Raw genomic sequence first — 24,705 nt, 5'->3', positions numbered from 1 at the left:
TGGCCACCGCAGGCTGGCTCGCAGGCCACCATGGTGGCACGGGGTGTGGCGCCGTCACCCACCCCGACCACCCCGGCGGCCCGTTGGGGGTGGCAGTCCAATTCTCGAAATCAAACGGCGCGGGGTGTGGTGCAGCGCGCCACCCGGCGAGCCGCCAGCCCACTCGGGGTGGCGCGGGGTGGGCAGCGGCGCCCCACCCTGCGGCACCCCGTCGGCCCGCCCGAGGTGGCACGCGGTGGGCAGCGGTGCCCGACCCTGTGCCACCCCGGCGGCCCGCCCGGGGTGGCAGTCTGATTTTTGGAATCAGATAGCGACACTGGGTGGGCCGCCGGGGTGGCGTGGGGTGGGGCGCCGCCACCCACCTAGCACCACCTGGGTGGGCTGTTGGGGTGGCACAGGGTGGGTGGCGGCGCCCCACCCCGCGCCACCTCGACAGCCCGTCGGCCCACCCGAGGTGGCCGTCTGATGGGGCGGAGGGCGGGAGGCGGGGGCAGAGGGCAGGTGGGGGAGGGGGCAAGGGACGGGGGGCTGGGTGGGGCAAGGGGCAAGGGAGTGGAGGGCGGGGCAGGTAAGGGCTGGGTGGGGGAGGGGGAAGGGAGGGGGGGCTGGGTGCGGAGGGGGAAGAGAGGGTAAGTGGGTAGGGGGGCAGGTAGGGGCTGGGTGGGGGGGCCGACACGGGAGGGGGAAGGGTAGGGGGAGGGGGAAGGGAGGGGTAGGGGCCTGGATGGGGTGCGCGAGGGGGGAGGGGGAAGGGTGCGAGAGGGGCAAGGGAGGGGGGCCGAGTATGGGGTAGGGAGAAGGGGGGCAGGTGGGTGTGGGCCAGGTAGGGTGGTAGGGGGAAGGGAATGGGGGACCGGGTAGGGGGATAGGGTGAGGGTGGGGATGGGCGCCGCGTAGGGTGACGGTGGGCGTGGGCGTCGGGTAGGGGGTAGGGTTGGGGTGGCCGCCGGGTAGGGGGTAGGGTGGGGGTGCGGTGGGGGGGCGGGTAATGGGGTAGGGAGGGTGCCCATGTAGGTCATGGGGGTAACAGGGTGGGGACAGGAGGCTGGGTAAGGCGGGTGGAGTGGGGGGTCCGAGGGGCGTGTGGGGGTTGGGTAGGGGTGAGGGGGGTAAGGGGGCCTGGTAGGGGGTGTACGGGGGGGTGCCGAGGGGTAGGGGGTTGGGGGGGAAGGGAAGGGTGAGGTGGGGGGTAGGGAAGGGAGGTAGGAGGGAGGGCCGAGGGAGAGGGGTAGAGGTGGGTGGTAAGGAGGGCTGGGGGAGAGGGTGGTGGAAGGGAGGGTTAGGGGGGTAGGAGGGAGGGCCAAGGGAGGGGGTAGGGGTATGGGAGGGGGGATAGGAAGGAGGGATGGGAAGGGGGGGTAGGGAAGGGGTGGTAGGGGAAAGGGGGGTAAGGGTGGGATGGGGTGGTCGTCTGATTGCAAGGAGGGGTGGCTCGGTTGGGGGGGAGGGGCAAGGAGGGTAGGGGGAATGGGTGGAGGGGGGATAAGGGTGGGCTGGGGTGGTCGTCTGATTGCAGGGTGGGGTGGCTCGGTTGGGGGGATGTGGGGGTAGGTTATTGGGGGTTGGGGGGTGGAGGGGAAGGGGGTGGAGTGGCATGGGGGTTGGGGGGTGGTGGGTAGCAGGGAAGTGTGGTGGGGGGGCGTGGGGGGGTAGGCTGTAGGGGGTTGGGGCATGGGGGGGAAGTTGTTGGGGGGTGGGGTGGCGTGGGGGTAGGGGGAGGGGTGAAAGGGGGGGTAATGGTGGGGTTACATGGCTGTCCGATTGCGGGGTGGCGTGGCGTGGGTCAGTTGGGGCGGAAGAAGGGTAAGGGGGGGCACGGGGGGTAGGGGGTGGGGAAATTGCCTACCACTCCACGGATGGACGGGGTGGTGTTGGTGGGCTTCTGCCATTTCTTAGTGTTAATATTTTTTTAATTTCAATTATCTGATTATAAAAATTAAAAATTTATGATATAGTTTCATTGTGGATTTAAGTTAATATGTTTTCGTTATTTACTGATTTATGTGTTTCTATTTTTGACGAAAATGGCATCAAAGAAGATTTCTGTGAATATGTCTGGACCAAAGACTCTTAAAGGTGCATCTTCAGAAAACATTGGTGAACGAACTCCACCTGAGCTCATGGCTACAAATCCTTCAAGTGCCTCAAATGATAAGAAGATGATTTCAGACTAGAAGAATTCAAAAGAGTTGAAATTCCTATCAAGAATCTGGTATGTGAAAGAAAGAGAAAGCCACAATGTGAATATATATCTATATATTGATATACTGAATGAAAATGCAATTTTTGAGCTGATGGGAAGAGTCATAGATATGTGTTCAGTATCGGACACTGAAGTTGTGTACATACTTACAAAAGCTCCCAAGTCACATGAAAGGATTAAATATCGACTAACATATTCATTGTATGACACGAGAGAGGTATCTAGAAAGTTGTGTAAACAAATTGTAAATGAGATGAAACAAAACATCGTAAGTATTGTTATTTATATTTGTATTTTTCTTTCTTGAAAGTGTTTTGCTATATTTTTTTAATTTTGTTTTTATTGACATATGATATTTTATTTGGCAGAATTTTGTTGAAAGTTGTTCAATTAGGTTGGGAGGTATTCATTTCATAGAGCATGATATCATGAAAGTTATCAGAAGAAGATATGGAAAACAAGAAAAATATAGTAGTTAATGATGCTACAAAACTACATCCAAAGGATCACAAAAAAGGCCTCTAGTGGATAAATCTAGCAAGGGTAGACAAGTTACTTTTGAGGGCGATGAATTTGAAACTAATAGTGAAGCATATGTTGTTGTTACTAAAGATGACATTGGAACTGAGAAGAGCCGTAATGTACCAAAAGTAACAATGCAAAAGAATAAATCTATTGAGAATGTTATGACGAAGAAAAGTAAAGTTGAAGATTTTGAAGTAGTCATTACCAGCAGTCAAGAACCTAGTGAAACTTCAAAAGAAAGCAAAGAAATCATTACACCAGGAGCTTATTTAGAGGATGGCATTATCAAAACAAAAAAAAATGCCATTCGACAAAATTTGACAAAGAAAAACTTAATTGATGGTGGTCGTACATTTCAACTTAATGTCAAACAAACCTATAAGGCAAGTGAAGGACAATGTCAATATCAAGTCAAAAAGCCACACCATCTGCATGTTCACAACTTGAAAACATTAATGAGGTACAATCCATATGCTCATGTGGTTAATTATGTGCTTCTTGTTGATTCAGTTCAAGTTCCCAACAAAGAAGCATTTGATAAGTCAAAATGTTTTGAATACAATTATTATTTGCTTGGGGGGAACCATTCTGTAGAAGCTCAAAGACAATTGATGGAGGAATATCCCAATAAGCCACATTTTGAAACAATGAAATGTATCATTTATGCTGGTTTATCAAATACAGAAGCAAAGTTAGTGGCATGGGATCATAATTCAGATAATGAATATAGGATGTCTATGACTTTCATCCAAAGGGTTAAATTTATTCATAGTGAATTTCAAGAAAAATGTGGTGGGGATAGGATAAATGTTACTGCAGATTTCCAAAGGGAATGTTGTATGGAAATAGGCTATCAAATTGAAGATAAACTCGATTCAAAAGGTGGAAAATGAAACCTTCCTAGTGATATATTCAGAGGTGTTGATAACATTTTCCAATTGGCATTTAGAACTGGATATGTTTGGAAGTTGATTGATGAAATTTTTAGCATGTGGGAAAACATTGGCATTAAAAACCAGAAGGTCAAAAAGTCTAAGCCATTGATATCTGGTAGCAGTAAATTAGGTCCTGTATTGAAGCAGCTTCCAGAAGATATGACTATCACACCTTGGAGAGCAATGCAAGGAGTGAAAGATGAAAATTTTTTCAAAATAATATTATCTCGTGTGAAGTCAGGGGAATTATCATTGGAGGAAATGTCTGAGGAATTTCAAAAGTAAGTTTGTTGAATTATTTTTATTTATTTCTAGATTATAATTTTCTTTTAAATAAAACATGTTGTTCTTGGTAGTATTTGTTATACATATCATTATATTGACTTTTTGTTACTTTATCTATGCAGTCACAAAGTTTACATGAAAATTCAAGAACAAATGGTTAGATTGTTGAATGAAGATAGTTGGGATGATGTTGTACGCAACTATCCAGATTCAAGTTCTACATCAACATTAAAAGCTTTTTATCTTGCATTTAAAAAGGTATCTTGATTTACACATTCATTTTTATTCATCTGTGTACTATTTTTAATTTATAACTTACACATATATTTGTTTATTTTATAAAAGATGAAGAAGAATGATAATGGAGCACCAACTATCTTCAGAACCCTTATTGAAAAAATAAAGACTGAAAGACTGAGGAAGCAACATGTTAAGAATGTTGAACTTGATCCAACTCTTACTATTTTATTTGGAATGGGATAGACATTGTTCAATATCAAGTAATTGAAGGCGATTATGAAGACATTGCTAAACTCATACCTAAAAGGGAGTATCCCCTAGTTATTGTAGATATTCCCCATGGTTTCAATATTCCAAACATTGACTATGATAGTGACCCTTATACTTATCAAGGTCTTAGTAAAGTGGTTGCGGGATTTGTAGAAGACACGTCATCACTGTTATGGAGATTTGTGACATTTCATTCAGACACACAATTGGCAATGATATTGTCAAGCTTCAAAGGGAAAACAAATTCAAGGATGCAGCTTACATGGTAAGACGTTTAAAATGTATATTTGATTAATGTTGAAAAATTCATTTATGTACAAGTTGATTGAACTTTTACTATTTCATGTTACAGGCAAAAGTCAAATCTTCTTAACCGTGACGATCAAGTATTTATAAATGATTGTGAGTTCATTCATATTGATAGTTGGGCAAAAGATGATAGCTATATGTCTATGATTTTTAATCGGGTGGATGGAAAGAGTCATAGCCAAATACTGACTTATGATGCTGTTATGAGAAAACTAACATATGAAGACAAAGAAGCAAAAGGAGAGATAGTTAACATTTATCAAACACCACAATTATTGATTAACTATCTTATAGACATATGTTCAAATGAAGGAGATTGGGTTCTGGATTTATTTTCTGACTCAGGTAAGTTTTATTATATAAAATTGAATTTCAATGTGTTATTTTTTTAATTAATATGTCATTGTACTAATTTACTTCATTATTTCTTTGTGCTTGATAATTAGGTACAACACTAGCATGCTACCTTCAAAAAGGAATAAATTGCCTTGCAATTGAAAAAGATCCATTACAGTGCAATTTCATTCAGCAAAACATTAATGCTCTTCAATTTCTTCCAGATGCAATGCAAGAAATTGGGTTGAAGAAAGGGAACTTTAGTGAATCACGTGTGGCAAAAAAGGCAAAGGAACCTCAACCACCATTACATGGGATGTTTGGAAAGACATACATTAGGAGATTCGCAGACATCAAAGATCCATTAGAAGACGAAAATGAGCAAAAGGAAGCAAAAAATATTGTGGAAGAAGACAATGATGAAACTCTAGAGGACGAAGAGTTTGGATTACGTGACATTGTTGATTAAATTTAAGTTATGCTTGGAAATAAAGGTCATTTTTTGTAACTATTAAGTAGCTATACTTGCAATGTTTTGAATTTGACATTTTATGAGAGGAATATACACTCAATTAAAGTTGTTATGCGTTCAATATTTGTAATATGTGATTTTCACATTAATTTTTAAGTTAATCATTATTTTTTGAAAAAAAAGTGATTATTATTATTTTTTTGACATGAAAGTCATAAAAAAAGTGATTATTTTAATTATTATTTAACTATTTTTAGTTAAAATTTTCGTATAAAAATAGTGATTTTTGCATGTCAATTGTAGCAAAAAATTATCAAAATGTGTATTTTTTAATTATATTTATGTTAAAAATGGCTATTTTTATGGCAATTTTTAAAAAGTATTGTTTTTAGAAACAATCATTTCATGTGGATTGAAAAATTAATTAATGATGTATAAATATGTAGAATATCGAAAATTCAAAATATCGACCTTCTTCTTTAAATATGCGAAACAATAAAAACCTCATTACAAAAAAAATAAAATTAAAATAAAAACAAGAAAATATGAAGAAAAAGACCACTTAAAAAATTATTAAATTTACAAAATAATTATTTACATTTCATACAATAGAAAATTAAAAAAAAAAAAAAAAACCTTTTTAAAAAAGGGCCTGGTGTAGAATTACCACGTTTTTAAATCAGCATAAAAAACACTACCATTATAAAACGCAATGTACATAAAAAAATTTATAGTGCCAAAAACTAAGCTCTAAAAAACACATGTGTGTTCTCCATCACCCCTTTTCAAAATCGGGTCACTTTTTTGCTATCTGAAAAAGACGAGGAACAATATGGGTTCTCATTTCAAAGTTTACATTGTTGGAGACAATGGAACACCCTTGTTCAGGCACACAGTTTCTTTTGTTGGCATTTGTGATAGGCATGATCTCCCCTCAAATGACATTTCTTGTGGGTTGTTCACTTTCACATTCGAAGGGCACCCAAAGAAATGGTGTCACACATTGCCCATAGGATCTATACACTCTTTTGATCACATCTTTAGAGAATTATGTCGTGCTTTTGTTCTTTATGACCATAAAACACTTAATCAAAAAAATTTAAAATTGCGAAATCACCTGATGAATCTCTTCAATATTTTCATGATCATTTTCTTCACTACTATTATGAATTTCCTGAACATGAAGTTGACTGGGAATTTTTGGAGGAAAGATCTCAAAATCTTCTTCATATCTCTGAGAATCCATATGAGTTAGAATCTTTCAAACCTCTCCCAACATACCTTGGTGTTAGAGCTTCTAAATATGAGACAGAAAAGGTTGCTATCCCGAGTGACCCTCCACCCCCTTCTGATCAAGCAACTCTAACTCTATAAGTCAGGGTGGGAGAAGTTGAGAATCCAACTGTTGATCCATCACCATCTCTTCCTGCCCCACTTGCTCAGGATTTCTGCACAGATTTGGATTGTAACCCCTATGGTTTTCATGTGGTCTTATCTCCTCAGCCTCTATCCTTTGGTCCCTTTGATCCTCGGGATTTTGTTGTGTTGTGTTCATCCATCTCAGATATCATATGTGATGGTCACGAGGATCATTACTGGAAAAATTCGGTGTTGAACAACTAACTTGCGCTATCAATTTTTATGAGTTTGTGTGGGAGTCTAAACAAGAATATGCAGTGAAGGATGACCTCCTTTTATCCACACCTCATCCACTTTATCTTGACATCTTCCACGATTCCTCCATTTCTGTTCTACCTTGTGAAAATTCATTTCCTAGTGTTTCTATATCTGATCATGCACAGAACACATGGAATGCTAGTTTTTCATTGGATTATGGAGAGGACAAATCTATCTTCCTGGATCCTCCCAATCTCTCCTCTTACCTTTCCAGGAACATAGAGGGTGAAATTTATCTTTTCTCACCATCCCCTCTTTATGATTTGTTAGATCATGAGGATGCTGCTATCCATCATCTTGAAGTTTCTGATTGTGGTTCTCATAAGCTTTTCATTCATTCATCTGATCATGATTCTGATTTTCCTACTATTGATTCTCTAAGCCACTGGTCCTTGATGATCCATCTTCTAATGAATTGGAAACTCCTCAAGTTATCGAGACACTTTAGCTCGAGTTGATGGTTATGTTAGGTTCTCATAGCCTTGAGGTTAGTTCCGCTTCTGATCAAAAATTTGTTTAACTTTTCCATGATCCTCATCACTTTATGGTCTACACTGAAAATCAATCTATTTCACAGTTTTTGCATCCTCCACTGGAATCACATGATCCTATTGATCAAGCATTGGAGGAGTCATGCATAGCAAGAACTGTTATGAAACAAAAGTTTTCTTCTTTGTTTATTTTTTCTTATTTTTCAAGTTTGAAGGTGTGTACATGCTTGTCTTCCACACACAATGTGTTAGGACACCATGATACGTCCGCAAAGTTCCTTTCATGTGCTTTCCTTCTTTATTTTTCTATGCATGTATTCAACATTCAAACATTTTGGTTTACATTGTTGTATATTTCTTGTTTTTGGTTTTCTCGCATATCTTTCTTGTCAATCATGCTCTCACCTACATGGGCCAACCAACGTGCTGATGGCTACATTGGAAGTATCACTTCACATGAGTTGGCCTATGCTCTTCATAGGTTAGGAGTAGGAGCAAAGTTTTCTTTTCTTGCTTGTTTCTCGAGTTTCTTACTTTGTTTTTTGTTTTCTTGCTTCTTTCCTCTGCTTATTTTATTTTTCATATGTAGGTTGGTTTCCCCATGAAACCGTATTTAGCTTCTTAGACAAGCAGGGTGAAATCCAAGAGGAACTTGTACAACTATCGACACTAGGTTATCTGTCTATTCCCTCTCTTTGTTTGAATCTTGCATTTATTTTATTTGATGATACACTGATGGAAAATATGTTCCTTTCAGAGAGAGTCATGGTGAAATCACGATGCTTGTAGTATTAACTAGTACCACCTACTCTAATATGTTTTTTATATTTGGTTAACCCTTGTAAACTCAGGAAAGTAGAGTAAGGAGAGGGGTAAAACCTTCAAAAGTATGTCAGAGGTATGTATAAATATCCTTCTCTTAATGGACAACCTCTTTTACTCTCAATAAGTCGGGGTCCCTCTTCTGTCTCATGAAATAAATAAGTTCCTATGCACATTTCTTTGAAAATTAAAAAAAAAAAAAAAAAAAAATAAAGGGTGAAAGAAGAGAAATGGATTCCTATGTTGAAAGGTGAAGTAAGTAACTCTCCTAGGGCACTGTCCAGGTTCACTGGTAGAGGATAAATTCTTGTTTTCTTGAAGTGACTCCAGTGGGGTACTCTGCAGGCCTAGCGGTAGTAGAGAAACACTAGAGAGGAAACGAAAACTCTAACATTCTATTTTACTTGTGCATCTATATACCCCTCATCCCCAATCAAAACAACTCAGTTTGACTTGGCATGGTATGTGTGCTATAGATAAAGAGAATGGTAGGGACTACATATTTAAGTGAAGAAGCTATGACAATTGAAGAATTAAACAATACTTCTGGAAGAGTTAGACTCTCTTTGCATGACAAGGTCCATACAAAGAGATGGAGTTCTACTTGTGTGTCGCCAATGATGTAGTAGCTACAATCACCCTCCAATTTTTTTCCCATGCTTCATTTTGGAGCCTCCCTTTTAAATCACAACAACTCATATCGAACTAATCCAGGTTCTTGTGTTTTGATTAAGATTTATTCTTTTCAATATTGGCTTGGGTTTGCTCACTTAGTGCATTTTCTAACCCACAATCCAATCTCTTGACTTGGTCTTTCGATAATTATGGGCTTGCCTTAGAGAACTGTGCAATTCTTGAGGGAAAATAGCTTTGCTTTTTGGAATTGCATAGTCATGAGTGCCAGTGGGCCTTAAGCCTAGGAATTGCGCAAACATGAGAGGCATCCCAGAGCCACTCAACCCAAAAATTGAGCAGAACCAACTGTGCTTAGAAACTACACAATGCATGAGGCAGAGACTTGTGTGGCTCTTCCCAGAACTATGCAATCTCTCCGAGAAATGCATCGCATTTTTCCCCAAAAAAGAAAAGAAGAAAAAAATAGAAAAAGCATCCCTATAAAATAGAAACCTATTTTTAGCAACCCAAAGGAGGCACTTGAATTATTTTGGAAACTGCTGCCAAGTGTCACTTTTTCTTGATTTGTGGCACACACGTCATAAACCATAATTTGACCAAAACTATTTAATCAAAACTGCTAGAGCTTATTATCGCATTTGATATTGGAGCTTTGGCATTCCCGAGGAGATTAAGGAACCTTCAGTGCGATCGTCGTCTCTTTTCTGGGTGAGTTTTTTTTTTCTAGTCTTTTGCCACCTTTTCTATTTATTTTTGTTGTTTAGCTTGTGAAAGTGTTTTTTCACTTGTTTCTTTGAATTAGTGATGTCTACTTAACTTTTTTTAGCTTGTAGAAGCATTGTTTCAAGTTTTACATTTGCCTTTCCCAAGTGTCATATGTGTTACCCTATTCTTACACTAATGGTCGTCATTACAGTGACTCTCTTTAAATGATTTGTTTTCCTTCAACTTAATTGGTTCCTGCACTTATTTCACTTACATGAATCATCACTTAGTCATATCTTCACTCATCATCACACCATCCTTGAGATCTTCTTGATTTCACACTCCCCTTGGGTAGATCTGGGCTCCCCTTTCCCGGATCTCACACTTCACTGCATGCACTCCGTATTTTGGGAGCTAAAGGCCTCTTCCTTGGCTTTTGTAATTTCACAAAAGTTGCCCTAAAGAGGATCCAACTCCGCACTCCGTAGTTCTAGGATCCAACCGCCCTACTTAGCCACTAAGACTGCACAATCTGCAGTCTCTCCCAATCTTGGCCCAAGACTGAATTATTCGTTGCACAAATCCAGTAAGCAAGCCTCCCTACTGACTGTTGGGACTACGAAATGTGCAGTTCCCACAAGCATCTAGTGACCTCTTTCAACCAGAATTGTGTAATCCATCCCATCATTAGCCTGGTTTGTCGCTTGGTCTTATCTTGAAGTTTCTTTGGTTTTTAAGCTGACATTTTCTTGCCATGATTGTTCTCTTTGTCCCATAGGTACAACGGTTTTTGAGCATCTCTATAGCAGTTAAAGTTAACATGTCACCCAAGAGATTTGCATCAAAGGAAACCTCTAAGAGAATTAACGGGGAAGCAGTTCAACATATATTAGTTGACTTATGAGATTATGAAAACACTCAACTATTCATTGAGAAGGGTACAACATTAACATGGAAACATATCAAAGATACTATAGCACCTTCCTCCCACATCTACCCAAGCAATTATCCAGCATGGGTAAACATGCGACATGAGACCACTATGATATTATTCAACCTCCTCAGTCATGTTAAGGAAGGGGAACCAATTGAAATACACCATACAAACATTCAACATCAGTTTTAGGATCCTCAGGAACCAATCCAACACTTTAGATAACTTTCCCTCGGGTCTCACTGGGCTTTTCAAAAACTTAAGCCTTAGTCTCTCTCATGATATAGGAATGAAAATGTCTAAAAAGCGAGGTTCTATCTCATGGGCTTTCCGGCCAACATCTAGACACTCATTTAATCAGTGTTATGCCAATGTCCCCGAGATTTGGACCACTTTTTCATGCCGAGAGCCCAGGTCACTGCTCTCAATTGAACCATCTCTTCAGATTAGTACAATAACATGGAAATGATAGTACTAAATAAAATACTTGTTTAATACCTTGCCTGGACTGCTACTAGCCATGCCATGCATTTCGTCAAACATATCACGAATATGTAAACTACATGTGTAAATAACAGTTCTGAGCATAAGGGTCTCATACTTAGTTAAGAATCGCTAAGAACCATTGATTCCTCACCACGTCAACTTCCATTCCATCCATTAGGTCATATATACAATGATCATCAATTATAAGTAAAAACATGATGAAATCCATACATAGTTGTTGTCATAAAACACATACATAACACACATAGTAGCAACATAAATACTCATGAAATCACAACCATATATACCACATATAATCCATTAAAATACTCATATAAATACAAGGAGAAATAACCTTTCATTAATGATGGAAAATACAAACCTAGGATGGGACTTCCACGTTCCACCTGACCATAGAATGGATGGGCCAAATCTATCTTCAGCCATTCTGCCAAGTGCCATATTCCAAGCATGAATGTTGGATCTCATAGAATACATCAATCAAAGCAGATCTAGGGATTCTAAAGGCCATCGACCTCAACCCATCAAACAATGGTTCCACCTCATAGTGGGACATCAAAAAACCATCATCAGATTGGTCTCCATTCAAGCCTTCCAGGGCTTCAAGAGTGTTTGTTCCAACCAAGACTTTCAGGACTAGTAACTCAACCCATAGCTGCCCATGGCCTTCCAGAGCGTTTTTCCAACCAAGGTTTCCAAGACTAGTAACTCAAACCACCAAGGGATTCCAGAGCATTTTTCCAACCAAGGCTTCCAAGACTAGTAACTCAATCCAAGCTATTATAAGGATTCCAAAGCGTTTGTCCAACTAGGGCTTCTAGGAACTAATAAGTCATCCCAAGCTAAGGAAACATGAGAACCAACCAAAAAAAAACAATGAAAGTAAACCCACAATCACCATGGCTATCCATGAAATGGCAAGGCTTGGAAATCCACTATCAATCCAACTAATCCTCCATGCCAATGACAAATCATGACCAAGAATCCACATGCATATGCCATGTATGCCAAAACTAGTGAAGAAATCATACATGCAACTTGGTACCTACAAGAAAATATGATGTAGCTGCTAATCGTGATGCCTTATTCCACTTTCCTTCTCTTGGTTTTCCTTCTTTCTCCAAGAATCCAAGTATGCCACACCCTCCAAGAGTGGTCCAAGAAAACTCTAAGTCTCCAAGAGTACGAGAGGGTGAGAATAATGAGAGAGCTCCAAAACTGAAATGACAAAAGGTTACCAACTGATCCTCAGAAGCCTTTTTATGAATGAGGCCTCTATTTTCTTAATTTTCCATTATTTTCCTTCAATTTCCTCCTCACATGCAACATGTAACCTTTCACCTCCTTTTTCTCCTAATTTCCATTATTTTCATAAATAAATGTGCCAAAAATGCCATTTTCTCTTCCTAGAGCCTTAACCATTTCCTTTGCCAATTTCCTTAGCCATAAACAATCACAAGTGGTCCCCATCATCTTGCAGTAAGTGTCCCATGATCCGTGGTTATTATTTTTAACTTTATTTGCTTTTATTACATGGAATTTTCACCAGGGATGTTATAGAACCCTACCCCTTGGGGGAACACCATCCTCGGTGTTCAAAAACACCTATAACCACAAAAATGTTGTAAGAAAAACATATTGGCAATGGAGCTTTATAACTTAGCTCGATGCAGTATTTACCATGATCAACCTACTGAAAAGTAACCAACATGAAAACATAACAACATAACATCATAATGACACGACACATATACCGCTTATTAGAGTTTCATAACATAGGTCATGGCAGTATTTACATCCATATACATATGTACACATACCAAACATCCCCAAAACATATATCAAAACATATACCAAAGCATATACCAAAATCACACCAAAACACCAAGCCAAAACTACTTTGCCTCAACTAGAAAACAAGGAAGGATACATAGCCCGCATCTGATCTGCCATCTCCCATGTAGCTTCATTGAGCCCAAACTTCTTTCGATGCATCTTAAATTTCTTGATTACTCAATTTTGGAGCATGAACACCTTTTTCTTCAATATGCATTGAGGCTCTAGCTGGAATTCTCCATATGGTTCCACCTACAATACAGAATAGTCAATCACATGATCAACATCTTTACCATATTTTTTAAGCAATGCCACATGTAAAACATCGTGTACTTTCACTGTCGGAGGTAGTGCAAGTCGATAGGCTACTAACCCAATCCTCTCAATGATACTGAAGGGTCCACAAAACCGTGGTGTCATCTTGGCACATGATCCAATCCGCGAGGAGCTCTTCTTCGGCTTCATGCACAAATACACTTGTTCCCCAACCTAGAAATCTTTGAACAACCTGTTCTGATCTACATAGATTTTCTACCTATCCTGTGTTGTCTTTAGATTCTTCTTTATAACTTGCATTTCTTGTTTTCCATGTCTTTCAACATGTCTCGTCTAATCAATACCCTATTAACTGGATCACTCCAACTGATAGGAGTATTGCACCTCCACCCATACAATGCCTCAAATGGGCTCATCTTCAAAGATTCCTGATACCCATTATTGTATGCAAACTCTACTAGTGGAAGACACTCTTCCCACTTCCACTGTTGATGCATCACGTACATCCTCAACAAGTCCTCCAATATCCTGTTGACGCTCTCTTTCTGTCCATCTGTCTGTGGATGACAAGTTTTACTAAAGGCCAACTCTGTGCCCAAACCTGCAAATAAGTCCTTCCAAAAGTTGGAAGTGAACTTTGCATCCTTGTCTAACAAAATATTCTTTGGAACACCATGAAATCTGACCACATGTCTGGTGAATAGCTATGCTACAATTCTAGCTGAGAATGTAGACTTCACTGGAATGAAGCGTGCAACCTTTGTCAAGATGTCTACAAAACCATGTTGGAATCATGTTTTCTCATTGTCTTCAGAAAACCTGTGATGAAGTCCATCGAAATGACTTACCATTTCCACTCTGGAATCAAGATTGGCTATAACAATCCACTTGGATGCTTACATTCTTCTTTCACTCACTGACAATCAAAACACCTAGCCACAAACTCTGCTACATCCCTCTTTAGATTTGGCCAATAGTAAAATTTCTTCACTGCAATCAATGTCTCCTAATAACCTAGGTGACCTTAATAAGGTTTCACATGAAACTCCTTGAAGATCACCTTCTTGAGCTCATTTCTATCCGACACATATATCTTGTTTCAAAACCTGACCAATCCATCTATTGTAAGGAAATAGTCCACATCCTATGGAACTGCACATGTACCACTACCTGTACCTGTACCATCACCTGTACTTGTACCTATACATGTACGATCACAAGTACCTGTACCTGTACCTATTCTTTGTTGCAATCTGTGCAAAATATCCATATATCTGACATCCTCCTAACCTTCCTGCAAGACCCTATCCTATAGATCTATCCAATAGGAGCTCATAGTTGCTAAGTGATTTACCTATATCCACCTGCTACAAGAATCTACCACTATGTTATATTTACCTTTGATATACATGATCTCAAAATCAAACTCATTCATTGTAGCCAACCACCAAGCTTGCCTAACATTCAGATTCAGTTGGTCAAATAGATATCGAAAAGCATTATGATCACTCATCAATGTGAACCTCCTACTTAGAAGATAGTGTCTCCACATCTTCAATGCATGTATAATTGTTTTCAATTCAAGGTCATGTATTGAATAGTTCTGCTCGTGCTCATTCAACTTTTGCAACTCATAGCATATCACTTGCCCATCCTGCTTAACGAATCCACCAAGTCTTCTCTTGCAAGCGTATGTGCATATTAAAACTCTTTGTCTGGATCTGTAATCTTTAACACTAGTGCATGTGTCAACAACTAATTAGGCTACTCAAAACTAACCTCACGCTTGTCTATCAATTCGAACTTATTACCTTTTCTCTACAATGACATAATATGATAATCAAATTGTGAGAAGTTCTTGATTAACCTCCTATAGTATCCTACCAAAACCATGAAATATATCACCTCATCTTATCTTTTCTCGATCTAATACAATGCCTTCCTTGGAGGCAACATGCTACAAGTAGTGTACCTCAGTTTAAAAGAAACTACACTTTCTAAGCTTATCATACAATTGATGCTCTCTCAACAACCTCAACACTACTGCTAAATGTTCGACACGCTCTTCCTCATTTTTACAATATACCAATTTGTCATCAATGAACAAAATAACAAATATATCAAAGTACGGATGCAACACACTATTCGTCAAACACATAAATGTAGTTGGAGCATTAATTAAGCCAAATGGAACTACAACAAACTCATAATGCCCATACCTGGTCCTTCACATAGTCTTGTAAATGTCCTCCTCTTTGATGTGTACAAGATGATATCTAGATTTCAGATCAATCTTTGAGAACATTGTTTCTCCCTTCATCTGATGAAACAAGTCATCAATCTTGACAAAGGATACCCATTCTTAATGGTTACTTTGTTCAACTTCTTATAGTCAATGCATAATATGAGTGTACCATATTTCTTCTTCATAAATAGCACTGGTGCACCCCACAGTGATACACATGGCCTAATGTATCCCTTGTTAGCCATTCCCTTCAGTTGCAACTTTAACTCAACCAACTCAGGTGTGCTCATCATGTAAGGTGATTTTGATGCTGGATCTGCCCCTGGCACTAACTCAATTAAAAAGTCTACCTCCTTGTGAGGTGGAAACTCTATAATGTCCTTAGGAAATACCTCCTTTAAATGTTGCAAAACTAGGTACCTTCTCAACACATCTATATCCTTAATTTCCTTACCCTTATCACTAGAAATGTGCACTACAAATAGCCTACACCCTTTTCTGCAACTACACTTTTCTTGCATAGCCGTCACCATCCTAATCGATGTAGCTTTCTTCTTACCCTATAAGACTTTTAGTTCCCCATTTTCATCAACACACACAATGGATTTGTCATAGCAATCCACCTTGGTTCTATGAAGATACAACCAATCCATGCCCAACAATATATTGTATGAACCCAATGGTAATACATTCAAATGTGTTGCAGTATGCATACTATTGAAATCAAATGTAGAAGCTCTTACCCAATGATGAACTCGCTTATTCATATCTATAGCCAATTGCACTAACCAATATTCTATATGTAATTCGTTACTCAAACCACACCTATCCACCATGTCAAGACTAACATATCTATAGTTCGATCTAGGGTCAATCAAAATATAAATAACTTGATCACAAACTTACCATCTATATCAATGATAGATGCATGGTGCTCTGCCTGTTTGTTATCTAATGTTGCATAAATACGCGGAATAATCTAACCAACATCCCCAATAGTCTGTGCCTCCTATGCATTTTATATTTGAGGTATACCACCCTGATTCTGCAAACAATCTCTCCTATGATGATCTTTGCCACAAGTCCAACACTCTATAGGCTTCCAAACTATCTCCTTGTTTTGTTCTCCTGATCAAAATCCTTGTCCTCTATCTAAATAATTAAACTTATTAGATGGTGCAACATTCTTCTTGTTACCTGTATCCTGAGGCCTTTCTCACTTTCTGTCCCATTTTCCTTTATTCTTTACATTAACTATCTAGTCTGGCTTCATCTCAATTCTATGCTTCGATTGTTCGTAGAAATGCCTTAACTTCTGGATGGCCACCTCTAATGATCGAGTCTCATCAAACTCAATCCTATCTTTGAATGCAACTCGTAATCCACTAATGAACCTCTGAATCTTTGCCTTTTCCTCTGTGAGATAAGGCACATACCTCAGTAACTCCAAGAACTTGCTAGTGTTCTCATCATTTGTCATGGAACCCATCTTTAGCTCATAAAATTCTTTCTCCCTATCATCAAAGTGTCTCTCTCATAGGTAATTCTTCTTGAATAGTTGCTCAAACACACCGCAAGCCAAATCCTCCTCATGGATACATCTAACATTCTTCACATCTTCCCACCATATGCATGCTTTACCTTTGAGGTTGAATGTAGCCACTGTAGCTTTCATGTTCTCTGAATAGTCATGCAACTTAAATAATTTCCTCATACTAAGAAACCATGCCTTTGCATCCTACAGTTTCTTCCTCTCTCCATCTCTTATAGGAGGATTTTAAGGATTATAATAATGACGATCATGATTCCTATTTGAATTAGAATGTAACCAATCATACTGTAACGATACATGTAAATGACATAAATCGACAGGCAACCAGTCATATACTCATTGCGATGCATCCCATAGTAAAACACATCAACTCTACATGATGACATAACTACCACCATGAACAACATCATGCAAATGAAACAAGCACACAGAATGCAATTGTGAGAGACACAAATTCAACTGACATGCATGCATGACCAACACATAGTCAATCAAGTCCGATTGGTGAATCATGCTATGATACCACTTTGTAACACCATCCTCCCACTTCTACCCAAGAAACCGAACAACTGGGGTAAACATGCGACAAGAGGGAACTATGATACGATTCGACCTCTTAATTCATGTTAAGGAAGTGGAACCAATGAAAAAACACCATACATATATTCAACATTAGCTTCAGGACCCTCAAGAGCCAATACAACACTTTAGATATCTTGTCCTTAGGTCCCACTAATATTTTGGAAAAGTTAAGCCTCATTTACTCTCATGCTATAGGCATGACAACGTCCGGAAACCCAGAGTCACTCTCACAGGCTTACCTCCCAACATCCAAAGACTCATTTAGTCAGTGCTAGGCTAATGTCCTGGGGATTTGATCCATTTTTTCAGGCCCAGAGCCCAGTTCATTGCCTAGAAATGAACCATCTCTTCAAAATAGTAAAATAAAATGGAAATGATAGTACTAAAGAAAACACTTGTTTAAGATGTTGACTGGACCCCTACTAGCCATGACAGGCATTTCGTCAAACATATCACAAACATGTAAACTACAGGTGTAAATAATAGTTCTGAGCATAGGGGTCTCATACTTAGCTGAGAATCACTAATAAACATTGATGCCTCAACACATCAACTACCATTCCATCCATTAGGTCATAGATATATTGATCATTCAATTACAAGTAAAAACATGATGAAAGGCATACATAGCTATTGTCATAAAACACATACATAATTAGAATAATATCAACAAAAATACTCATGAAAGTGTAGCCATATAGACCACATATAATCCATAAAAATACTCATAGAAATAAAAGGAGAAATAACCTTTCATTAATGATGCAAAATCCAAACTCGGGATGGGACTTCCATGTTCCACCTGACCATAGAATAGCTAAGAGAAATCTCTCTTCAGCCATTCACCCCCGTGTCATATTCTAATCATGCTTTCGGGATCTCATAGAACACATCAATCAAAACTCATCTAGGGATTCCAAAGGCCATCCACCTCAACCCATCAAATAGTGATTCCACCTCATGGCTGGAAATCACAATACCATCATCAGATTGGTCTCCATCAGAGCCTTCCAGGGCTTCCAGGACTAGTAACTCAACATACCACAACTGTCATCGGGCTTCTAGAGTGTTTTTTGAACCAAGGCTTCCAGGACTAGTAACTCAACCCACTAAGGGATTCCAGAGAATTTGTCCAATGAAGGCTTCCAAGACTAGTAACTCAAGCCAAGCTATTACAGGGATTCTAGAGCATTTTTCCAACCAAGTCTTCTAGGAACTAATAACTCAACCCAAGCTAAGGAAACATGAGAAGCAACAAAAGAAAAACAATAAAAGTAAACCAACAATCAACATGGCTATCCAGGAAATGGAAAGGCTAGACAATCCACTATCAATCTAGAAAATCCTCCATGGAAATGACAGATCATGACCAAGAATCCACATGCATATGCCATGCATGCCAAAACTAGTGAAGAAATCATACATGCAACTCTGTACATGCAAGAAAGTATGATGTACCTATTGATCCTGATGACTTCTTGTGCTTTCCTACTCTTCCTTTGCCTTCTTTCTCCAATAATCCAAGTATGCCACACCCTCTGAGAGTGCTCCAAGAAAAGCCTATGTCTCCAAGAGTACGAGAGAGAGAAAGAGAATAATGAGATAGCTCCAAAACTGAACTAACGAAAGGTTACCAACTGATCCTCATAAGCCTTTTTAAGAATGAGGCCTCTATTTTCTTCATTTTCCATTATTTTCATTCAATTTCCTTGTCACATGCAACCTGTGACCTTTCAACTCCTTTTTCTCCTAATTTTCATTGTTTTCATAAATAAATGTGCCAAAAATTCCGTTTTTCCTTCCCAAAGCCTTAGCCATAAAAATTCACAAGTGATCCCCATCACTAGGGTTTTTCCCAACATTCAGCTTGGAAAAAGTGTTCCATCATCCATGGTTATTATTTTTAACTTTATTTACTTTTATTACACGGAAATTTTCACTAGGACTGTTATAGATACTTTTGAAGAGGACTTCAAGGAAGACTTAGAGGACCGACATGTTTACCTTAGCATTGAGTGGTCATGCTTATACAAGGTTGCATGAAGGTGCCCAAACTTCCCATGTGTGGAAATTATTAGCTGGATAGTCTCGCACACAAATGAACAGACAATGACATTGAGAAGTGCCAGTGGGATAGAGCTTGTCACCTTCAGGGCAGAGAACTTTCAACAGATGTATCATTTACCTCAGATGGTGAAGCACGTGGATTCATTTTTCTATGCCGCCCATAGCTTTGTGAACACTAGAGATATCATCAAGCCCTAGGTGAAAGAGTCATCAAAGTTTAGATAGATGACTAATCATGTTTACAAGAAAAAATATATTAGGAAGGCTTATCAATTCTTGATCATCTTTTCCTGCATAATATATGGTCAAGAGAACACAAAAACCTTTCCTGAAGGTTGGGTAGTCGTGCTAGACCAGTTGGTGAATTATGGGAATACATTAAACTCATTAGATTTGTTGTCTCATTAGTTGAAGATCCATGTGACTAATGATCGAAATCCACCTAAGAATGAGAAAGAAATATGTTACATGTGTGCATACTTACTTGATGCAATATGTGCCAAGTATTAGTTCCTTAGCATGAGCTAGACATGGACACCAAAAGAGACTGTCTTCAAAATTTATTGCAAGCTTCTTTCCAACTGAAGCTATTGAGGAGTGATGGAAAAGCTCACTAACCATTTTATCATCCTCTTGTACAAGATTATCTTTGAGCAGGACCCACCTTGCATGTTTCGAGAAGCAATAGAGGCAATAGTAAACATTGTAGATTGGTATGCCTCACCAAGTGGCACCTTCATCAATGTGTTTGGTGGAGAGAAGCCTCCACGTGTTCTAGCAAGGTATGCCACTGACAAGCTGATCATGCAAGAGGTCTCATATCACCTCTCCATAGGGTTGTTAGTAGGACTGCATAGGAGTAAGAAGACACCATGGCCCGCTCTTACTTTGCAGATTAGATTGTAGAAGATTAAGAGCTTGAAGGTTGTAAATGTCGAGGCTAAGGAGATAGTGGGATTCAAGTTCAACACCAAATACTTTAATCCATATGATCCCCATGGTATTTGCAAGGACCACTATGTGAGAGTGTACTTTCGATGGATCCATGGGACATTTCATTAGTCGAAGGAGGACTCTTGTAGGTACTGTTATAATGCCTACATACATAATGAATCGATCAGTATAGAAACAACTTGGAAACCTACTCTGAAGACAGTAGCAACAGAGGAAGCAACAAGAACAATAGAAATAGGGAGTAATCTAGTGTAGGATAAGGGAAAGAGAAAGATTGTTGAGAATCCAGAGGTAGAGAAAAGCTACAATAAGAGAGTAGATCCTATCACAGAGAAAGAAGTTTTGGCAGTGGAAAAAAGAAGGGAGAAACAGATAAAGAGAGTAGAGCGAAGGAAGAGAGAAAAGAAGAGGCTTCAGGAAGAAAAACTAAAGCAAAGGAAGAGAGAAAGAGAAGAGAAGTAGAAACAAGAGGAATAACAAAGGCAAGGTGCAATGATAGAGCAAACACTACCCATATAGTTTGATGAGACGGAACAACTGACAACTGAAGAAGAGGGTGAATAGATGTAGGATCAGAGGCTTGCTCAATATATTGGGAAACTGATCGAAGCGACAAACATGGACTTGGAGTAGAAGCCCCAACATGGATACACTAGCCTAATTCCGAGAGCACCAAAGGTCATCTCTCAGTCTCTTCCACCAACAGTGTTAGAAAAAGTCCTGAGCGAGCAAGGAGAAGTTGTTCTCCTTGATTATGATCCAATCATGGATGTGGAGAATCTATCATTTGAAGAGTTGGAGAAGAATATCTTACAGGCACTTAGGAATCACTTCCTGGATGATCAAACATCACCTACATTCATCATGGAAAGGGTGATACTGTTAGACTCTAGGTAGCATCCAATCGTCCTTACCAAAGCTAGCTTGGCCTATGAAGGAGCAACAAGCTCAAATGATAAGTACCTGATGGCCAAGAATGAACAATTGGCAAAGAACTTTTAGGCTTCCAGGAAAGAGGTAGAAGAACTCTGAGCATCATTTCAAAATTTAGTTTCCACAATGGGGGAGATGAGGAAAGTGATACTTGCTGAAGTATCAACACTTGAGAGTACCATGCGAAAGCTTTATGATGGATTTTTCATCATGCATAAAACAATTTTTTGTGTGCATGGCCTACAATAGCGGAGCAAAGGGTTTGTTCAAACTCTCAGGAACATACATGCTGCCATCACCCATGTACAAGAGTGAGAAATGCAGTACAAAGTGTCCCACTTTACTTAGCCAAGAAGATGAAGCCACATGTAGAGTTGTAGAAAGCGAAGGTTCGAATGTTTATCTAGAACTACGAGAAACTCACCTCATTCGTCAACAACATACAAGCCTCATATTTACGGTTGCACAATAGTTTGGATGGAATGGTGAAAATGCACAGGATCCCATCAATCGGTTCCCTCACTGAGGCTAGAACCAAGAACTAATTCCAGCTAGAGATCGATGAGTACATGGAGCAGCTAAGGAAAGAGGCTACAAGGGAAGACTTGGAGCTGAGCACACATAACATGCAGAAGTAAATTGGTGGTCCTGTCATGGTCAAAAACATGTTGCACATGCTTGAAAACGAGTTGCATATAGGTTCCAAGACCATATATACGGATGCCATGGAGGCAAGAGTCTGCTATCAGAAAGACACCATCAAGCAGTTTGGGGACATCATCACACAGTACCAGGCTAGACATCAATATGTGACCGAGAAGAACCAAGTAGAGGTTGTCCAATTGGTATTTCCCCAAAATTCAGAATCATAGTGTTTTGTCTTGTTAGGTTGTCTCTAGCCTATTTTGTCTTACATGGGTACATGTGGAAAGGTAATATTATTTGTAAATATGTTGTAAATGAAATACCAAGTGTCATTAGTGGAATGTGAAAGGTCATCATGTTATGTAATGAGTTACTTGTGAAGAAGTTGAAGAGTCATGAGGAGAGTCAAAGAGCCACAAAGGGGAATTTCAAGGGTCACCCAACCCTTTGTTATAAATACAACCTCATAACTCATCGAGAATGTTTTTGGGAGCCAAGATTTTGGATAAGATTAGGCTTAGGAAAGGCTTGGGAGTATTGTGACGATTCTTGGCTTCTCCACAATGTAGAGCATGTATACTTCTTTGGAGGAGCATGTGTTCTTGACTGTAATGTTCCACTATTGGGGCTAGTGGTCGTCATTGGTGTATGTATAGATGGAAATTTCACTTATAATAATAATATCATAGCCAACACGCTTTCATGCATATGTTTTTATTGTAGTTGGATTATTCTGGTTTCTTTGGCAATGTATGTTCTTTAACTTACACATTTTCTTATGAACTAGTTTGTATGAAATTGTACAAATATTGTTGAATGTGTATTGATGGATTAACTCATCACTTTAATTTGTGGATTATTCTACATTTTAGCTTGTGATGCCATTACGATCGTGTGTTCCTTTCAATATGTGTACTATTATAGGCTTCTAAGGGGTGCATGTCCTTTTCCCCTCTGTGTGTTAGAAACTTCATGCATCGTACTTGAATCTCTGCAATGTTACACACTTGCTCTCACCCAAATTTATCTTACTTACCTCTGCACACTATCGTGGTCAAGGCATGACACTACCACCCACTGTTGGGACTCCTACTCCAAACGGTTTTAGGTCTAGTTGGGAATTCATATCGGGGATATCCCTTGGTGGGTTCAACACCATCAGCACAATAAAATAAAGTTGATACAATTAAGACCTTGTGTTTGTTACAACCTTTAGCCATTCCAATTCAGCATTAGGAGGAGGTCTCAATGGATTTTATCACAATTTTATCCAATTTTGAAGGAAAGAGTGTCATCATGGTGGTTTTGATAGACTTACCAAGTATACACACATTTGTGCATTATCTCATCCTTTTAAAGCCAACATAGTTGCTACTGTATTTATGGAAACAATTCAAAAACTAGATGGAAACCCAAAGATTATTGTAAGTGACATAGATCCCATTTTCACTAGAAAGTTTTGGACGAAATTATTTTCTTATCTCGGTAATCAATTAGCTCATATCTCATCTTATCATCCTCAATCTTATGGGAATTTGAGATAGTGAACAAATGTTTGGAAGGATATTTTCATTTCTTTATATATGATAAACAAATACAATGGGTCAAGAGGTTACCTCTAGTTGAATGGTGGTATAATACTTTATTCCATACTATAGCAAAAATGACCCCATTTATGGAATTTTATGGATGTAATCCACCATCCATCACATCATCTTTAAGAGAAAATTTTAAGGTTCAAGCAGTGGAAGATCACATTGACATAAAAAACAAGTTCTCCAAGTCTTAAAGGTTAGCCTCACTCTAGCACAAAATCGAATGAAACAAGAGGTAGATCAACATCACAATCAAAGAAGTTTCAATGTGGGCAACTAGGTATTTTTAAGGCTACAATCATATAAAAAAATGTCCCTCAAGAAGTCTATTAAGGATAATAAATTATCATCCAAGTATTATGGTCCTTACAAAATGTTGCAAAATATTGGTACTATGGCATACAAATTGGAGTTGCCTGCATCTTCTTGAGTACACCTACTTTTCCATTTTCCATGCTTAGAGAAGGTTATCGATGAAAAACTCTTAGTTCAAATAGTGTTGCCAGAACTTGGAGAAGAAGGAAAAATCATATTAGACCCTGAAGCAGTCACAAAACAAGAGCCTGACAACTACATAATCGATCAATTTCAGAGTATCTCATTAAGTGGAAGAAAGTACTTGTTTAAGATTCCACATGGGAGGATGACAATTTTATATAGAAGCATCCAAATC

The 24,705-nt window shown here is 39.3% G+C and overlaps 1 pseudogene; it reads left to right on the top strand.

Annotated features, from left to right (window-relative positions):
* The first annotated feature begins 465 nt into the window (after positions 1 to 465).
* Positions 466 to 24,705, top strand: part of LOC149241664 (endoglucanase 19 pseudogene) — a 59,776-nt pseudogene continuing 35,536 nt past the window's right edge.

Source organism: Pinus tabuliformis, chromosome 8 (genome assembly GCF_031772625.1).
Source record: "Pinus tabuliformis cultivar Carrire ecotype Pingquan chromosome 8, CPIR1, whole genome shotgun sequence".
NCBI classification, from domain to species: domain Eukaryota; kingdom Viridiplantae; phylum Streptophyta; class Pinopsida; order Pinales; family Pinaceae; genus Pinus; species Pinus tabuliformis.
The sequence above is the reverse complement of the archived record's forward strand: the minus strand, read 5'-3'. Positions and strand labels throughout refer to the sequence as shown.